General features: G+C 48.3%; 1 protein-coding gene across 3 annotated transcripts in view; it reads right to left on the minus strand.

Moving 5' to 3' along the window:
• HRH1 (histamine receptor H1) overlaps positions 1-16,297 on the minus strand; it is a 558,032-nt gene that overhangs the window by 392,006 nt on the left and 149,729 nt on the right. The window contains exon 2 of one of the 3 annotated variants that reach the window (XM_078661412.1): positions 14,328-14,475. The exons of the other annotated variants lie outside the window; for them this stretch is intronic. The gene's annotated coding sequence lies outside the window, so the exon portion shown is untranslated. The remainder of the gene's footprint in view (positions 1-14,327; positions 14,476-16,297) is intronic. 3 annotated transcript variants of the gene reach the window in all.

Raw genomic sequence — 16,297 nt, forward strand, 5'->3', positions numbered from 1 at the left:
TGACCCTGAACCCTAAAAATACCCCTTTACCCAAAAACTGAAAACTGACCCTGAACCCTAAAAATACCCCTTTACCCAAAAACCCAAAACTGACCCTGAACCCTAAAAATACCCTTTTACCCAAAAACCCAAAACTGACCCTGAACCCTAAAAATACCCCTTTACCCCAAAACCCAAAACTGACCCTGAACCCTAAAAATACCCCTTTACCCAAAAACCCAAAACTGACCCAGAACCCTAAAAATACCCCTTTAAAAAAAACCTAACATATAACATTTTAAATATAATTATATACTTACCAATACTTACGTTGTAATGGTATGCGTTGTAAAAGTACCTGCGTTGTAAAAACATGCGTTGTAAATAAATGCGTTGTAATAGTATTTGCGTTGTAAAAGTTCCGTTGTAATGGTAGTGCGTTGTAAAAAATGCGTTGTAATGGGTGTATACCCTTGTCATTACGAGTTTCCTAGCTCCATGATGACTTCACTGTACCCTAAGATGTTTGGTACCAAACATCTTGTTATAATAAATCCTCACTGATGACAGTGTTGGAATTATTAATCAATGCACACAGGAGACCCTTTAGAGTGTTCCCTGAAAACCTACCAAGCACTGGTGTGGTCTCTGACTAGTCATAGCCAGCCTTCCATCACCAGACAGGTTTCTGACCTCATGGTATGAGATCCTGTGCTTTCAGAGACCAGAAACAAAGCCTGCTCTGGGCAGAGGTGCTTCACATCAGGCCGAAATGGTCTTCCAAAGCAGGAAGCTTCATAGGCAATGCCACCCTTAAATTGCAGCCGGGCTTCCCCAGATCGTGGGGGATGCCAACCCTCCTGTCCTGCTCCACATTTGGCAGGAGGACAGGTGGAAAAATTAGTTAGATGAGGAGTGTTCACATCTAGCCAGCACCACCCCTAAGGTGTGGCAGGTGATGTGGACCCCTTACTTGAAAACCCACCATCTTGAGATGGTGGGAAAAGAAACTGTCAGGGCTAGAGTAGTGCCCCTTCCCACAGGAAATGGTCACTTAGAGGGCATAGATACCCTAAAGGTAGGTGCCCATTGGCTACCACCTGTTTCCCCTTTTAATGTCCCTAAATGTAGTATTGAGATGGCATCTCAGGACCTTTAACCTTAGATTTGATGGACAAGAAATAGACATGGGCAAAGAAGAGCTGCTGCCCAAGAACTGGAGCCCCGCTTCAGGGGAATTGAAGCCAAACCCTGCATGCTGCCTCAAGGACTTGACAATCATGGTTGTGTAGTCTTGTTCTGAACCTGTGAGGACTCCAAGAACCCTGGAGCTCCTCCAGCCTTTGAGAAATCGCCAAGAACCTCCCTTGGAGTGAAAGTTTCACTCCCCTGCACACCGCAGACACCGAACTCACTAATTCCGGTTTGTTAACTTGCTGATTACAGGTTACTCAGAAGCAGCACCCAAGCCAAAAGAGGTACACCAGTTCCAGAGAGTCAATACATTTGGAGACACCAGGACCTATGGGAACTGCACCATACCAACCCCCTTCACCCAGACCCCCTTTAGCAAACAGTGAGATGAAGAGTCCATACCAGACTCCAACTATCCTTGAAGCAAGCAGCCATTGAGGGACGACAAGAACTCTGAAAACCATGTTGTGAGTGGTCCAACTTTCCCAAAATCGTCTCTCCAAGTTGCCTGCTCCTAACCGCAAGGACATCTTCACGCATGGTGCCCAGCTGACCTATCTGCTCTGCACCCAGCCCGTCCAACCCCTGTAATGATGACCCAGCTGTGCTGCCATGCTCCTGAGACACTTGGGACCCCCCTCCCTCGAGCTGGACCCACCGACCAGTGCTTAATTTGTGCCGATGCTTTCCGGTGCTTAGCACCGGCACTTACTTCTCAGGGCCGGTTCTACAGCGTCTGCTGCACGTGACGTCACGTATGATGTTGATGATTTATATTTAATTCACTCCCTCGGCGCAGAGTGTTCTTGTCTCCCAAGTCCCTGTAAAGATTGTTGCAGCTATGGGAGGCTGAGCGAAGAAGATTCAGACGGCATGACTGCTTTGGCGGCCCTCAGTTAAGTGTTTCCAGTGGTTGGGACACTGATTTGGCAATTTGGGCTGCATTTGGTTGTGCAGGTGCAGGGTTTGTGCGGCAGCCAGGCAGCGTGAGCAGATTACAGATCGCTAGGCCCCGGCACGCCCGCACCCCATGAGTCATGAGCAGCATTGAAGTGAGCCCGCCAATGTTTAGGGGAGGCAGCTGCACCACCAGGCCTATATCAGCGAATTAAGGCAGTGCCCCAGCCCACCACATAACCGTAGGTAAGTGCGGGTAGCCAGGCCCATTGCCAAAGAAACGCTGCTTTTATATTTGTTTAGCAAGGTGATGTGACGCTGATTTGATGATACTGTGCCACTGCCTCTGCCTGGCCTAGTAGCGGCCGCTGGCTGTACTCTCTCATATATCACGATGAAGGGCCTGGCCGGGGTTAAGTTAAAGGTCCTGCCCGGCGCCTGAAGTTTCTTCCAGTCTCCCTCTCTCCTAAATAGTTTGCTGCTTCAAAACTATGTATCAGTTAGTGAAAGCAGTGCCCCGGCCCACCACGAAACGGTAATAATCATAACCAAGTACTGTAGCCATCCACACTTGTGTTAAAAAGTGTTCTTTCGTTTAAAGTGTTCAGTTTTAAATCTGTACTTTACTAAGGGAAAGGGGTGCTTGGTAATTTGGCTTCGTGCAGAAGAATGTGAAATTACTTTTTTTCAAAAATAAGCAAAGAAATAAACAATCCCACCCCCTCAAACCAACAAAGAGACAGAAACCCTTTCAGACATGTTACGCATTTATCAGGCTTTATTGAAAACCAATTTAAAAGAAAGTTGAACTACTTGTGATCATAGTGTGGACCGAGGCAGTAGTGTCAGTAGAGTCCACACCACGTGGGGCAGTGCTCAACGCAGCCTGGCTACTACTGGTCTCCTCTGTTAAAGGTGGGCGCACTCCGACAACATAGGTTTCCCTTCTGTTGAACCCCGAAACATTCCTACTGGGTGCTGCTCCAGGACCCCCTGGAGCAGACGTCCAGGACTAAACACTAGGAAGAGATTTTACACTGGGCTGCGATGGAGACTGCAACCCAGAGCTTGTAGTGGGTATCTGGGATTACTGCAGCAGTACGATATCCTGCAGATATAAATGAACTAAGGGAAACATACAGTTTTCCGCCAGTGCGGCACTGACTCTCAAGGGTATGCTCCCAAATTAAACTTCAAGGCTGACCTACATAAAATACACCAAGAAAAGTCAGCATGGAAACAAAATGGCGCAGAGCCTAGGGTTTGAACTGCATAAGATGGTGGATAGCTTGGGGGAGGCCAGGAGTCGGACATAAAGACGACCCAACACTCTCTCTGGCCTACGTAAACACGTCACTACAAGCTTTGCTTGGTACAGGCTTTTGAAGGGTTCACATAGGGTGCCAGCACTGGTCTATATGGGGACATCAACACCAGTGTTTTCTGCATGCTGCAGCTATCCTAATATGAGGCTTCTAGCATGACTTTGGAGGTCTGGTTAACGTTCTCACTCTCGAACCCACTAGTAAGCAGCCACCTTCCTTTAAATGGGTTGCTTGTCACCTGCAGGTCCAAAGAGATAAGGCCAGTAGTATATCAGGGTCCTGGGGGCTGTAGCAGGTGAGTGTAGTTTGGCATGAACCACAGCCCTGCCTCAGCCAAATAATTTGTTCTCTGTGTTTACCTATGCATGCCTGGGGCCTATAGACCAACGGATTGAGGTTCCTGCTTGCACTGCCTTGCAAGGCTTTTAGCTCCAGTTTATTATGTCAATACAACTTATTAAAGGGCCACCCTTTCCCTTATAGGCTAGTGAGTTGGGCCTTTAGCAGCAACATTGATTTGGACTGGGAGGGGTGGGGGAGCTTTAGCAGCAAGTAAAGACATTGGCATCAGGATACAATCTCTGGTCCAGGAAGCAGCTTGGTTACCTCTCAGCAGAGGCTGGATGAGTGAAAGGGGAACAGCCAGACCTTGAAAGTGCTCTTCTCTTGGCAGCAAGGCTTGCAGTGGAGAGTTTCGTTTGCCAGGTAGTGAAGTCCTTCTGCCCTCGTTGCAGTGCACCCTTTGCCCAGTGACACTGATATCCGCTGCATAGCTGCCAAGGTTTCAGATTCCTATGAGTGCCATTTTCATAATTTCAGTCAATTCAGTGTAATTATGAGTGACATTTCAACGACTATGAACCAGTAGTACTGACTATGATTGACACTTTCTGGCAAGCAAAATCAAGCAATGAAGACGAGAGATTAGAAACATATAAATATCAGACATTGCACCCATTTGTGCATCAAGATTGTCTGAATCATACGTTTTGAGCGGAATCATCACCCTTTATTAAAGCATTATGTTCCTAAACAGGGCCTTCCATGTCTGTGATTCCTCAACACCTTTGAGCGATGTTTGTAATATTTAGGACAAGGTTATGGTAAAAATGTACTCACTCGCGTGGCCTGCAACAAAACCACAGTCCAAAGCTATCTATAATACTATAGGCCTCTGAATTTTTACTCTTGAAAGTCCTTACATTGAAGTTTTTTTTCAAATGTGTACATTTGATATGTTAAGTAATTCTGCACAGGTGTTCAAGCCAGAAAATAGATGTAAAGATATCCCTCTTCAAAAAATTAAATAAATGTCGGAATTTGTAAAGCGCACAGCTACCTCCACCGGAGGTGTCCCGGCGCTGTCCGTATACCGCTTAGGAACCCTTCCTGGCTTTCCTGGGAAATGTCCACTCCAGGGCACCCCCCAGGTGCAGCCAGGCATCCCAGCGCTTTTGGGGCCGTTGTGGAGACTAAGCAAGCTATTGCCCAGAGTTGCAGCGTGGGACCCATGATCAGAACACGTACTGAGGCGAGAATATCCAGTCAGGGTAATTAATGAGTCGGAGACCCGCTGAGGCGGGAATCGAACCCTGGTCCCTGGCCAGAGCTCTGCATCAAGGTCTGCCTGCTCTAACCATTGAGCCACACTTCTCCACTCCTACACTTCTTCAAAACACACCTGGTAGTAGCTACAACACAAATCTGTTGCAGGAAGCTCAACAAAGAATCCCTACCAGCACAAGCATCTCTGGGAGAGGCTCAGGCTAGCTTGCAGTTTCACTCTTACCATTAAACACAGGCCTATATGCTGCCTACAAAGTGCCCTTGAAGTCTTGACCCAAGGCAAGGGTCTGCTTTTCGGATCTGGGAAAGTCTGAATTTTCCCTATTATGAGGGAGGCCAGCTCACCTCATCAGCCCATTCCTGAGATTGCCTTAAGTTAAAGTGCCAAGCTCTGGAGGTACCAAACATACCGGATGCGATGGCAGGAGTAGGATCCCCTCTATATAACCTGTCTTAATCACAGGACTATTCAAAAGGTGGTGGTGATGGACAGAGTATCTGAATTGATGGACAGAGTATCTGAATTAAGCAGAACACTCCTACCCAGTCAAAAGATCAGGGCTTGATCCATCACCGCTTTTTTGCTCACTGCACCATCCCAGTTCAGAACCTGGCTACATGCAAATTAGTCTGACCCTGGCCCAGTGCATCATGGGAACAGGGCAGACCAAACTACCAAGCCAATTCTTTACTGGAAAGGAAACAAGCTTCCGGGGACCGGTTTCTGGCATTACAGCCGTCTTCGGCCTGGCTTGCATGAATCCTGATGGTGCAGTGAGCAAGGGACTCACATCTGAGCATACCCTTCCACACTTGTGTTGGCCAAAACGATTCAAAAGGGGGTGGTGATGGACAGAGTATCTGAATTAGGCAGAACACTCCTACCCAGTCAAAAGATCAGGGCTTGATCCATCACCGTTTTTTAGCTCACTGCACCATCCCAGTTCAGAACCTGGCTACATGCAAATTAGTCTGACCCTGGCCCAGTGCATCATGGGAACAGGGCAGACCAAACTACCGAGCCAATTCTTTACTGGAAAGGAAACAAGCTTCCGGGGACCGGTTTCTGGCATTACAGCCGTCTTCGGCCTGGCTTGCATGAATCCTGATGGTGCAGTGAGCAAGGGACTCACATCTGAGCATACCCTTCCACACTTGTGGTGGCCAAAACGATTCAAAAGGGGGTGGTGATGGACAGAGTATCTGAATTAAGCAGAACACTCCTACCCAGTCAAAATATCAGGGCTTGATCCATCACCGTTTTTTAGCTCACTGCACCATCCCAGTTCAGAACCTGGCTACATGCAAATTAGTCTGACCCTGGCCCAGTGCATCATGGGAACAGGGCAGACCAAACTACCGAGCCAATTCTTTACTGGAAAGGAAACAAGCTTCCGGGGACCGGTTTCTGGCATTACAGCCGTCTTCGGCCTGGCTTGCATGAATCCTGATGGTGCAGTGAGCAAGGGACTCACATCTGAGCATACCCTTCCACACTTGTGGTGGCCAAAACGATTCAAAAGGGGGTGGTGATGGACAGAGTATCTGAATTAAGCAGAACACTCCTACCCAGTCAAAATATCAGGGCTTGATCCATCACCGTTTTTTAGCTCACTGCACCATCCCAGTTCAGAACCTGGCTACATGCAAATTAGTCTGACCCTGGCCCAGTGCATCATGGGAACAGGGCAGACCAAACTACCAAGCCAATTCTTTACTGGAAAGGAAACAAGCTTCCGGGGACAGGTTTCTGGCATTACAGCCGTCTTCGGCCCGGCTTGCATGAATCCTGATGGTGCAGTGAGCAAGGGACTCACATCTGAGCATACCCTTCCACACTTGTGGTGGCCAAAACGATTCAAAAGGGGGTGGTGATGGACAGAGTATCTGTATTAAGCAGAACACTCCTACCCAGTCAAAAGATCAGGGCTTGATCCATCACCGTTTTTTAGCTCACTGCACCATCCCAGTTCAGAACCTAGCTACATGCAAATTAGTCTGACCCTGGCCCAGTGCATCATGGGAACAGGGCAGACCAAACTACCAAGCCAATTCTTTACTGGAAAGGAAACAAGCTTCCGGGGACCGGTTTCTGGCATTACAGCCGTCTTCGGCCCGGCTTGCATGAATCCTGATGGTGCAGTGAGCAAGGGACTCACATCTGAGCATACCCTTCCACACTTGTGGTGGCCAAAACGATTCAAAAGGGGGTGGTGATGGACAGAGTATCTGAATTAAGCAGAACACTCCTACCCAGTCAAAAGATCAGGGCTTGATCCATCACAGTTTTTTAGCTCACTGCACTATCCCAGTTCAGAACCTGGCTACATGCAAATTAGTCTGACCCTGGCCCAGTGCATCATGGGAACAGGGCAGACCAAACTACCGAGCCAATTCTTTACTGGAAAGGAAACAAGCTTCCGGGGACCGGTTTCTGGCATTACAGCCATCTTCGGCCCGGCTTGCATGAATCCTGATGGTGCAGTGAGCAAGGGACTCACATCTGAGCATACCCTTCCACACTTGTGGTGGCCAAAACGATTCAAAAGGGGGTTGTGATGGACAGAGTATCTGAATTAAGCAGAACACTGCTACCCAGTCAAAAGATCAGGGCTTGATCCATCACAGTTTTTTAGCTCACTGCACCATCCCAGTTCAGAACCTGGCTACATGCAAATTAGTCTGACCCTGGCCCAGTGCATCATGGGAACAGGGCAGACCAAACTACCAAGCCAATTCTTTACTGGAAAGGAAACAAGCTTCCGGGGACCGGTTTCTGGCATTACAGCCGTCTTCGGCCCGGCTTGAATGAATCCTGATGGTGCAGTGAGCAAGGGACTCACATCTGAGCATACCCTTCCACACTTGTGGTAGCCAAAACGATTCAAAAGGGGGTGGTGATGGACAGAGTATCTGAATTAAGCAGAACACTCCTACCCAGTCAAAAGATCAGGGCTTGATCCATCACCGTTTATTAGCTCACTGCACCATCCCAGTTCAGAACCTGGCTACATGCAAATTAGTCTGACCCTGGCCCAGTGCATCATGGGAACAGGGCAGACCAAACTACCAAGCCAATTCTTTCCTGGAAAGGAAACAAGCTTCCGGGGACCGGTTTCTGGCATTACAGCCGTCTTCGGCCCGGCTTGCATGAATCCTGATGGTGCAGTGAGCAAGGGACTCACATCTGAGCATACCCTTCCACACTTGTGGTGGCCAATACGATTCAAAAGGGGGTGGTGATGGACAGAGTATCTGAATTAAGCAGAACACTCCTACCCAGTCAAAAGATCAGGGTTTGATCCATCACCGTTTTTTAGCTCACTGCACCATCCCAGTTCAGAACCTGGCTACATGCAAATTAGTCTGACCCTGGCCCAGTGCATCATGGGAACAGGGCAGACCAAACTACCAAGCCAATTCTTTACTGGGAAGGAAACAAGCTTCCGGGTACCGGTTTCTGGCATTACAGCCGTCTTCGGCCCGGCTTGCATGAATCCTGATGGTGCAGTGAGCAAGGGACTCACATCTGAGCATACCCTTCCACACTTGTGTTGGCCAAAACGATTCAAAAGGGGGTGGTGATGGACAGAGTATCTGAATTAAGCAGAACACTCCTACCCAGTCAAAAGATCAGGGCTTGATCCATCACCGTTTTTTAGCTCACTGCACCATCCCAGTTCAGAACCTGGCTACATGCAAATTAGTCTGACCCTGGCCCAGTGCATCATGGGAACAGGGCAGACCAAACTACCAAGCCAATTCTTTACTGGAAAGGAAACAAGCTTCCGGGGACCGGTTTCTGGCATTACAGCCGTCTTCGGCCCGGCTTGCATGAATCCTGATGGTGCAGTGAGCAAGGGACTCACATCTGAGCATACCCTTCCACACTTGTGGTGGCCAAAACGATTCAAAAGGGGGTGGTGATGGACAGAGTATCTGAATTAAGCAGAACACTCCTACCCAGTCAAAAGATCAGGGCTTGATCCATCACCATTTTTTAGCTCACTGCACCATCCCAGTTCAGAACCTGGCTACATGCAAATTAGTCTGACCCTGGCCCAGTGCATCATGGGAACAGGGCAGACCAAACTACCAAGCCAATTCTTTACTGGAAAGGAAACAAGCTTCCGGGGACCGGTTTCTGGCATTACAGCCGTCTTCGGCCCGGCTTGCATGAATCCTGATGGTGCAGTGAGCAAGGGACTCACATCTGAGCATACCCTTCCACACTTGTGGTGGCCAAAACGATTCAAAAGGGGGTGGTGATGGACAGAGTATCTGAATTAAGCAGAACACTCCTACCCAGTCAAAAGATCAGGGCTTGATCCATCACCGTTTTTTAGCTCACTGCACCATCCCAGTTCAGAACCTAGCTACATGCAAATTAGTCTGACCCTGGCCCAGTGCATCATGTGAACAGGGCAGACCAAACTACCAAGCCAATTCTTTACTGGAAAGGAAACAAGCTTCCGGGGACCGGTTTCTGGCATTACAGCCGTCTCCGGCCCGGCTTGCATGAATCCTGATGGTGCAGTGAGCAAGGGACTCACATCTGAGCATACCCTTCCACACTTGTGGTGGCCAAAACGATTCAAAAGGGGGTGGTGATGGACAGAGTATCTGAATTAAGCAGAACACTCCTACCCAGTCAAAAGATCAGGGCTTGATCCATCACAGTTTTTTAGCTCACTGCACCATCCCAGTTCAGAACCTGGCTACATGCAAATTAGTCTGACCCTGGCCCAGTGCATCATGGGAACAGGGCAGACCAAACTACCGAGCCAATTCTTTACTGGAAAGGAAACAAGCTTCCGGGGACCGGTTTCTGGCAATACAGCCATCTTCGGCCCGGCTTGCATGAATCCTGATGGTGCAGTGAGCAAGGGACTCACATCTGAGCATACCCTTCCACACTTGTGGTGGCCAAAACGATTCAAAAGGGGGTTGTGATGGACAGAGTATCTGAATTAAGCAGAACACTGCTACCCAGTCAAAAGATCAGGGCTTGATCCATCACCGTTTTTTAGCTCACTGCACCATCCCAGTTCAGAACCTGGCTACATGCAAATTAGTCTGACCCTGGCCCAGTGCATCATGGGAACAGGGCAGACCAAACTACCAAGCCAATTCTTTCCTGGAAAGGAAACAAGCTTCCGGGGACCGGTTTCTGGCATTACAGCCGTCTTCGGCCCGGCTTGCATGAATCCTGATGGTGCAGTGAGCAAGGGACTCACATCTGAGCATACCCTTCCACACTTGTGGTGGCCAAAACGATTCAAAAGGGGGTGGTGATGGACAGAGTATCTGAATTAAGCAGAACACTCCTACCCAGTCAAAAGATCAGGGCTTGATCCATCACCGTTTTTTAGCTCACTGCACCATCCCAGTTCAGAACCTGGCTACATGCAAATTAGTCTGACCCTGGCCCAGTGCATCATGGGAACAGGGCAGACCAAACTACCAAGCCAATTCTTTACTGGAAAGGAAACAAGCTTCCGGGGACCGGTGTCTGGCATTACAGCCGTCTTCGGCCCGGCTTGCATGAATCCTGATGGTGCAGTGAGCAAGGGACTCACATCTGAGCATACCCTTCCACACTTGTGGTGGGCAAAACGATTCAAAAGGGGGTGGTGATGGACAGAGTATCTGAATTAAGCAGAACACTCCTACCCAGTCAAAAGATCAGGGCTTGATCCATCGCAGTTTTTTAGCTCACTGCACCATCCCAGTTCAGAACCTGGCTACATGCAAATTAGTCTGACCCTGGCCCAGTGCATCATGGGAACAGGGCAGACCAAACTACCAAGCCAATTCTTTACTGGAAAGGAAACAAGCTTCCGGGGACCGGTTTCTGGCATTACAGCCGTCTTCGGCCCGGCTTGCATGAATCCTGATGGTGCAGTGAGCAAGGGACTCACATCTGAGCATACCCTTCCACACTTGTGGTGGGCAAAACGATTCAAAAGGGGGTGGTGATGGACAGAGTATCTGAATTAAGCAGAACACTCCTACCCAGTCAAAAGATCAGGGCTTGATCCATCGCAGTTTTTTAGCTCACTGCACCATCCCAGTTCAGAACCTGGCTACATGCAAATTAGTCTGACCCTGGCCCAGTGCATCATGGGAACAGGGCAGACCAAACTACCAAGCCAATTCTTTACTGGAAAGAAAACAAGCTTCCGGGGACCGGTTTCTGGCATTACAGCCGTCTTCGGCCCGGCTTGCATGAATCCTGATGGTGCAGTGAGCAAGGGACTCACATCTGAGCATACCTATCCACACTTGTGGTGGCCAAAACGATTCAAAAGGGGGTGGTGATGGACAGAGTATCTGAATTAAGCAGAACACTCCTACCCAGTCAAAAGATCAGGGCTTGATCCATCACCGTTTTTTAGCTCACTGCACCATCCCAGTTCAGAACCTGGCTACATGCAAATTAGTCTGACCCTGGCCCAGTGCATCATGGGAACAGGGCAGACCAAACTACCAAGCCAATTCTTTACTGGAACGGAAACAAGCTTCCGGGGACCGGTTTCTGGCATTACAGCCGTCTTCGGCCCGGCTTGCATGAATCCTGATGGTGCAGTGAGCAAGGGACTCACATCTGAGCATACCCTTCCACACTTGTGTTGGCCAAAACGATTCAAAAGGGGGTGGTGATGGACAGAATATCTGAATTAAGCAGAACACTCCTACCCAGTCAAAAGATCAGGGCTTGATCCATCACCGTTTTTTAGCTCACTGCACCATCCCAGTTCAGAACCTGGCTACATGCAAATTAGTCTGACCCTGGCCCAGTGCATCATGGGAACAGGGCAGACCAAACTACCAAGCCAATTCTTTACTGGAAAGGAAACAAGCTTCCGGGGACCGGTTTCTGGCATTACAGCCGTCTTCGGCCCGGCTTGCATGAATCCTGATGGTGCAGTGAGCAAGGGACTCACATCTGAGCATACCCTTCCACACTCATGGTGGCCAAAATAATTACAAAAAGGGGGTGGTGATGGACAGAGTATCAGAGTTAATCAGAACACTCTTACCCATTGCACCATCAGGATTCAAGCAAGCCGGGCCGAAGACGGCTGTAATGCCAGAAACCGGTCCCCGGAAGCTTGTTTCCTTTCCAGTGAAGAATTGGCTTGGTAGTTTGGTCTGCCCTGTTCCCATGATGCACTGGGCCAGGGACAGACTAATTTGCATATAGCCAGGTTCTGAACTGGGATGGTGCAGTGAGCTAAAAAACGGTGATGGATCAAGCCCTGATCTGTTGACTGGGTAGGAGTGTTCTGATTAACTCAGATACTCTGTCCATCACCACTCCCTTTTTGTAATTATTTTGGCCACTATGAGTGTGGAAGGGTATGCTCAGACATGAGTCCCTTGCTCATTGCACCATCAGGATTCAAGCAAGCCGGGCCGAAGACGGCTGTAATGCCAGAAACCGGTCCCCGGAAGCTTGTTTCCTTTCCAGTGAAGAATTGGCTTGGTAGTTTGGTCTGCCCTGTTCCCATGATGCACTGGGCCAGGGACAGACTAATTTGCATATAGCCAGGTTCTGAACTGGGATGGTGCAGTGAGCTAAAAAACGGTGATGGATCAAGCCCTGATCTGTTGACTGGGTAGGAGTGTTCTGATTAACTCAGATACTCTGTCCATCACCACCCCCTTTTTGTAATTATTTTGGCCACTATGAGTGTGGAAGGGTATGCTCAGACATGAGTCCCTTGCTCATTGCACCATCAGGATTCAAGCAAGCCGGGCCGAAGACGGCTGTAATGCCAGAAACCGGTCCCCGGAAGCTTGTTTCCTTTCCAGTGAAGAATTGGCTTGGTAGTTTGGTCTGCCCTGTTCCCATGATGCACTGGGCCAGGGACAGACTAATTTGCATTTAGCCAGGTTCTGAACTGGGATGGTGCAGTGAGCTAAAAAACGGTGATGGATCAAGCCCTGATCTGTTGACTGGGTAGGAGTGTTCTGATTAACTCAGATACTCTGTCCATCACCACCCCCTTTTTGTAATTATTGTGGCCACTATGAGTGTGGAAGGGTATGCTCAGACAGGAGTCCCTTGCTCATTGCACCATCAGGATTCAAGCAAGCCGGGCCGAAGACGGCTGAAATGCCAGAAACCGGTCCCCGGAAGCTTGTTTCCTTTCCAGTGAAAAATTGGCTTGGTAGTTTGGTCTGCCCTGTTCCCATGATGCACTGGGCCAGGGACAGACTAATTTGCATATAGCCAGGTTCTGAACTGGGATGGTGCAGTGAGCTAAAAAACGGTGATGGATCAAGCCCTGATCTGTTGACTGGGTAGGAGTGTTCTGATTAACTCAGATACTCTGTCCATCACCACCCCCTTTTTGTAATTAATCACAGGACTAGCTTTGCTTCAGAGTCCTACGTCTAGCTATCTTGAATTGTTACCGCTGCTTCATAGAGCTATGCCTACAGTCATATTGTTAACAACTAGTGATGTTTGGTAGCTACTCAACTGTCCAAAGCATCAGCCGATAAGCAGAAATTCTACCACAACACTGGAAAGAGCAGGAAGTTGAGGCACTTGGGGTTGGTGAGTTTAGGATTGTGGAAAGATTTGGTTCATACAGTTCACCAACACCACTCAACAAGCAGTGGTCTTCAAAATGCTCCACTGGCTGCAACATACCTAACCACACCCTCACCACTTCTGCCGAAATGGGCAAGGCTCGTTTGACATGTTTGCCTTTAGTGTGATGTTTGGATTTTTCATAACCTTGACTTCTTCAGTGATGTAACTTTGAGGGCAGCACCAACACTTTGAAAATGGTTCCAGCACCACTATCTTGGGTGCTTTTGTTTGGCATTTTCATACTTTCTGGCATGGGAGCCTTTGTTAGACGATTCCATACTTTCTGGCTTGGGTGTCTTTGTTATCTGTTTAGAGTGTTTTCTGAACATTTTGGTTTATTTTGTCACATGAGCTATGTAAAAGTTGTATCTTTGAACTCATAGACTGTTAAAAATGCCATACTTTTGTATTGTCCTTTCCCTAAATCAGCACATAGAGTACTGGAATTGTCCCTTTTCAATGCGTTAGTGATTTTAGCTAATGTATTCCAAAATTGTTCTTTAAATGTACGTTTGATTTAATATTTTTAAACATTTTCACAGGACAGTGGAACCTCTTATCAAAAGCTTACTTTGAGGAAGGCTCCCTTACTGAAATTCCGATCGGGTATTTCATACAACTATTACCCGTGCCAGTTGATAGTGGGTGGAGTCAGTGGAGGAAGTGGGTGGGGCTGGAGAAAAGTAGGTGTGACCTCTGACAAACATTTGAGCACCTGTACTTCATATTTTACAAATTAAGCACTGCACCGGACTTACCTTTAAGTTGTCCTGTGAAGTCTTTTCAAGTGGCCCTCTTCATTGTACCCCACCAGCTACCAAGACCCTCAGCCCTCTGCTCCCAGGCTAATCCGGGATGCTCCCAATATTCTGCTGCTTGGACATTGGACCTGGTCCTGCTATTGACCTAAAACGAAAAGGTGAACTTCGTGAAAGCAAAAGTAAAGGTGGTATATTGTGAGAACTCTGTAAAATTGTAACTGTAAAAGTACTTACTGTAAATCAAAGTTCTAAGCCTTAACAATTACATAAAAATTGATACTATTTTTATAAATTGGTCTTGGATTTATTCTTGAGTGTGTGTCTCACTTATTGCCTCTATGAGTACAACAAATGCTTTGCACTACCCTCTGATAAGCCTTACTGCTTGCCCACACTACCACAAACACAGCATTAGTACTATCTACTTTTGCCTCTGTAAGCCAATAAGGGGCACAGTGTACTTCCTTTTAGTACACTATATAGAGAGCCAGCTTACTACAATGAGTGTCTGAGTGGGTCTGGGAGTTGGTACGTACCTCTCTGAGTAGGTCTGTGAGTGGGTGGGTGGGTGAATGTCTGAGTTGGTCTGGGAGTGGTTACATGAGAATATGAGTCGGTATGGGAGTGGGTGCATAACTATCTGAGTGGGTGGGCTTGTGAGTGGGTGCATAAGTCTCTTAGTGCATCTGTGAGTGGGTGTCTGAATGGGTGAGTGGGTGTCTGATTGGATACATGTGTGTTTGAGTAGGTATGTGAGTGGTTGTCAGAGTGGATGAATGGGTTTGAGTGCCTCCATGAAAGTGTGAGTCAGTCTGTGAGTGAGTGCATGAGTGTCTGAGTGGGTCTGTCAGAGGGTGCATGAGTCTATGAGTGGGTCTGTGAGTGAGTGCATGATTCCCTGCGTAGGTCTGTGAGTGAGTGCATGATGCCATGAGGTGGTCTGTGAGTGGGTGCATGAGTGTCTGAGTGGATCTGTGCATGGGTGCATGAGAATCTGAGTAGGACTGAGTGAGTGTGTCTGCGAGTGGGTGTATGAGTGTCTGCGTGGGTCTATGACTGGGTGCGGTGTATGAGTAGGCCTGTGAGTGGGTGTGCGAGTGTCTGACTGGGTTTGTGAGGGGGTATGTGAGTCTTTGAGTTGGTCTGTGAGGGGGTGTATGTCTGAGTGGGTCTGTGAGTGGATATGTGACTGAGTAGGTCTGTTAGTGGGTGTGTGTGTGAGTGCACAAGTCTCTGAATAGGTATTTAAGTGTGTGAGTCTAAGTGGGTCTGTGAGTGTCTGAGTAGGTCTGAGAGTGGGTGTGTGAGCCTGAGTGGGTCTGTGAATAGGTGCATGTGTCTCTGGGTCTGTGAGTGAGTCTCTGAGTGGGTCTGTGAGTAAGTCTCTAAGTGGGTCTGTGAGTAGCTCTGTGAGTGTATGAATGAGTGTGGTGTGAGTGAGTGGGTGATTCTGTGGGTCTGAGTGGTTGCATTGATGTCTCACAGGGTCTGAGACTAGGTGTGTGAGTCTCCAAGTATGTCTTAGTTTATGTGTGAGTCTCTAAGTGGGTCTGTAAGTGGGTGCATGAGTCTGGGAGTGGGTCTGTGACTGTGTGCATCAGTGTCTGAGTGGGTTTGTGAGTGCCTGAGTGGGTCTGTGAGTGCCTGAGTGGGTGTGTGAGTGGGTGTCTGAGTAGGTCTGTGGGTGTGTGAGGATCTGACTAGGTTTGTTAGTGGGTGTGTGAGTCTCTGAGTGGGTTTGTGAATGTGTGCTGGAGTCTGAGTAGGTCTGTGAGTGGGTGTATGAGTGTCTGACTGGGTCTGGGAGTGGGTGCATGAGAATATGAGTTGATCTGTGAGTGGGTGTATAAGTGTTTGAGTGGGTGCATGAGTCTCTGAGTAGGCCTGTGTAGGAAGCTGGCTCTATATTTAATGTACTAAAATGAAGTACACTGTACAGAGGGTCCAGTGGAACCCTTATTGGTATA

Source organism: Lissotriton helveticus, chromosome 9, assembly GCF_964261635.1.
Source record: "Lissotriton helveticus chromosome 9, aLisHel1.1, whole genome shotgun sequence".
Classification (NCBI taxonomy): domain Eukaryota; kingdom Metazoa; phylum Chordata; class Amphibia; order Caudata; family Salamandridae; genus Lissotriton; species Lissotriton helveticus.